This window comes from Primulina huaijiensis, chromosome 10 (assembly GCF_012295235.1).
Source record: "Primulina huaijiensis isolate GDHJ02 chromosome 10, ASM1229523v2, whole genome shotgun sequence".
NCBI classification, from domain to species: Eukaryota; Viridiplantae; Streptophyta; class Magnoliopsida; order Lamiales; family Gesneriaceae; genus Primulina; species Primulina huaijiensis.
The window spans coordinates 11080860-11085482 of NC_133315.1; positions in this window are offsets into that span (position 1 = coordinate 11080860).

Sequence of the window (4623 nt, forward strand, 5' to 3'; positions counted from 1 at the left end):
CGACAACGGTTTTCGATAAAACTGTGGGACCCCGGGTCCGATATCTAATACTAATAATTATAATTGTAACAAACCAAATGATCGAGTAAAATACATAATTGGTGGTTCACAAATCCACATAAACATCGTCAAAATAATTTAATTGTCTCAAATGTTTGATATATAATTGTCAACATGCGAAAATAAAGAAATCCCAACATCATAAAATAGCTCCTAAGACCCGAGAATCCCATTCTAACTCGTATCTTCTCGCCTTGAGCTGGACTCTGGCATCCCAAGCCTCGCCTCACCTACCGTCAAGCACATGAAAACAAGAGGTACCGGACATGCCGGTGAGTATAAACCCAGTATGATACAATCAATAACATTTGAGAATTAAAGTGACAAATATTTCATATTAAATTCATAAAGATGCAATATAATGCAATGCATGATCAGAATCTGTGGGCTATCAATAAATCTCAAGATCAAGTGAATCATCTGGTCATAGGGTACCCAAGGGAAGAGAATCCACCATCAACATCCACCGACTCATCCGCTCGGGGTGGGTTGCTGTGTTCTACAATCCCAGGACTATGGTGCGCCTATAGAGAGTGTTCAGGCCATAGCAGCGACCTCTGCATACACTATGCCAACTCAACTATAGCCCCATACGTACAAAAAATCAATAAATCAAGGCGACCTACGCCATATCAAATCTGAATCAACAAGTGGCTCAATATGCAATGTAATGATGCAAACCAATATCATCATTTCGATATTATAATAAACTTATCTCAAGGCCACAATCATCATCAAATCACAAATAATTCATCGAGCCATAGAATTTTCAATTTAAAATAAAAATGATACTTTTATCTCGTATGTTACCGACCGTAACATACCTTTCAAATATTACCAAAAGAAGATCGAAATGTGTAGGTGAGAAGTCTTGAACCTTCGAAGTCTACTATAACTCAAGAACTCGGATTATTTATCAAAACAGAGCAATTTCTGTACAAAATTCATAATTAATTCAATAATGCTTCAAATCAAGATCCACAATTTTGATATTCAAGAAAACTCAAATCCCAACAATTGTGTAAAGAAGGAATCCATATCATTTCTTAACCGTAATATGACATAAAAATATTCATTGAATCATTTTGTCAAATACGTGACGTGCGTGCTAAAGAGTTAGCTCATCTACAATTCCATTTCTTTTCCAAAATATCAATACATAGAATAACATCAATCATTATATTAAAAACTTTACCTCAACACTCAAACCAAACAACCCATTGTTTTCCCTTCAATAACTAACCCAAGGAAATAAGCTTTCTTACCTTGCTTCTAAACTCTTGAGGAGAAGAACTTCAAATCTCCAAGCAAAGATTAAGGCTTCAATCAAAGATTAATGTCTTGGAAGAATTTGGATTGAAGGAGAAATGAAGAACCCTAGCTTCCAAACCGTTAGAGAGAAGAGAAGGAGAAGGAAAATGAGTAAAAAGATGATCCCATTCGATTTTATGTCTTCCCAAACACCAAAACACGTTTTCTTAATTTGCTGGGCGCTCGGGCGGACATTTTTTTCCGCTATGGTGCGGAACTCTCTGCCATAAATCCAAAATTTTCGAACAAGGCCCGCCCGGGCGGACATCTTTTTCCGCTCAGGCGCGCTCTGCGCACAACTACATCAAAGATTGCTTCCGAAACGCCTTTTACCTTCAGAATTAGGAAAAGTGGTAAAGAAGAAAGTTGTAGCCCTCTGTCTTGGCTTGCATCTCCAAGGGGCCTCATGTCATTTGGAGGTCTGAGGAAAAAGTTATGTTCAATCTCCCAACATGTGTCATTGTAGGAACGACGATACGCACGACACACTTCGGGGCGCTTTTGGCTTGTCTTCCCTAATGATTTGAACAAAACTTAAAACATAAAAATTATAGTCTTATGTCTTATCTTTCTAATAAAAGTGGCATCACATCAATTGGATCAATATACAAAACATTATGCTAAAAACCACAACTACTGCCACATTTTTCATACCGTTTCTGCACTTCCATTACCTATTTAGCTCAAATTCAACCTTTGATTCTACCCATCCATTATCTATTCCATTCTATAACATTCATTACCATTCGTACCATAACGTAAAGCCATAAACCATCACAACTACTGCAACAATTTTATTTTTTTCAAAATTCGGGCATTACAATTACTCCTCTCTAAAAATAGATTTCGTCCTCGAAATCAATCATCTCTTTCAAGTCTAATATGTAATGATCAATACTGAAAATAAAACCGAGAATAGAAGCGTACTTCATTTGAATAACTCTGGATATTTATGTCTCATTTTATCTTCTAATTCCCAAGTTGCCTCTTCGACACCATGTCTGTTCCACTTTACTTTAATCAACGGTATCAATTTATTTCTGAATTGCTTATCTTTTCTATCTAGAATTTTAATCGGTCTCTCTATACAGCTCAAATTCTGATCTAACTCAACCTCGTCGATTGGAAGTACATGAGAAGGATCTGGATGATATTTCCTCAACATAAACACATGAAAAACATCATGAACACCTGATAATGTAGAAGGAAGAGCTAATCTATAAGCCAAATCACCAACACGTTCCAAAATCTCATACGGACCTACAAATCTCGGTGATAATTTTCCGTTCTTTCCAAATCTAACTGTACCACGGAAAGGAGATATTTTCAGAAAAACTCTGTCACCTTTCTCAAAAATCAACGGCCGTCTCCTGATGTTCGCATACTTAGCCTGCCTATCCTGAGCAGCTCTCATACGACTCTGAATCAATTTCACCTTCTCTGTCATATCTCTTATCATATCAGGTCCTACAATTGGTGCTTCAGATAAATCGTCCCAATACAAAGGAGATCTACATTTCCTGCCATATAGTGCTTCAAATGGTGACATTCCAATGCTCACTTGATAACTGTTGTTATAAGAAAACTCGACAAGTGGTAACGAATCCTGCCAACCAATACCAAAATCCATCACTACAGCTCTCAACATATCCTCTAATGTCTGAATAGTACGTTCTGACTGTCCATCTGTCTGAGGATGATATGCTGTACTCAAATGCAAACGAGTACCAAGAGCCTCTTGTAAACTCTGCCAAAAATGAGAAGAAAATCTGGGATCACGATCTGATACAATTGACTTAGGCACACCATGCAATCTCAAAACTTCTCTGATATACAATCTGGCCATCTGATCATGCCTATATGTCATCTGATACGGAATGAAACAGGAAGACTTGGTTAATCTGTCAACGATAACCCAAATTGCATCGCAACCCCTTGACGACCTCGGCAATTTCGTGACAAAGTCCATGGTGATATGGTCCCACTTCCATTCTGGAACCTTAAGGCTATGCAAAAGACCTCCTGGTCGCTTTCTTTCTGCTTTCACTTGTTGACAATTCAAACAACGAGATACAAATTCTGCTATGTCAGATTTCATTCTTTTCCACCAAAATTGTTTCTTCAAGTCATTGTACATCTTTTTACTTCCAGGGTGTACACTGAATTTACTGCAATGAGCATCACGCAAAATCTGCATCCTCAACTCTGAAATATTAGGAACTACAATACGATCATTCACAAACAAAATACCCTCATTATTGACCTGAAATTCTGATTGATGTCCTGATTTAACGAGTTCAACTGATTTCTGAATGCTTTGATCCAACCTTTGGGCCTCTTTAATTTTTACAAACAACTCGGGCTCTGCCTGAATCATAAATACTCTTACATGTTGAGTATCTACCACAAAATCCAAACCAGAGAAACAACATTCTTCTACTAAATCAGATACACTGCTAGTGATCAAAGACATATTACATACTTTTCTGCTCAAATCATCGGCTGCTGCATTAGACTTTCCTGGATAATATTTTATTTCGCAATCATAGTCTTTCAACAAATCTAACCAATGCCTCTGTCTCATGTTCAGCTCTGCTTGTGAAAAGAGGTATTTCAAACTCTTATGATCCGTGAATATCTCAAATTTCTCACCATACAAGTAGTGACGCCAAATCTTTAGGGCAAAAACCACTGCTGCTAGTTCCAAGTCATGCACTGGGTATTTAAACTCATGTGGCTTCAACTATCGTGAAGCATAGGCAACCACACGGCCATGCTGCATTAATACACAACCCAGTCCTTGATGTGAAGCATCAGTGTGCACTGTAAATCCTCCTACACCTGATGGAATAGTCAGAACTGGAGCACTAGTCAATCTCTGCTTAAGTTCAACAAAACTAGCCTGACATGTCTGTGACCAAATAAATGGTGCATTCTTTTGTGTCAGCTGGGAAATTGGCCTCGCAATCTGTGAGAATCCTTTAATAAATCTGCGATAATAGCCTGCCAAACCCATAAAACTACGTACCTCATGAACTGATGTCGGTCTAGACCAATTGATGACTGCCTCAACGTTACTCGGATCAACTGATATACCAGCACTCGAAATCACATGTCCAAGAAAAACCACTCTATCCAACCAAAACTCACATTTGGATAATTTAGCATAAAACTTTTCAGTTCTCAAAATCTGCAAAACAGATCTCAAGTGCTCGGCATGCTCAAATTCAGATTTTGAATAAATAAGAATAT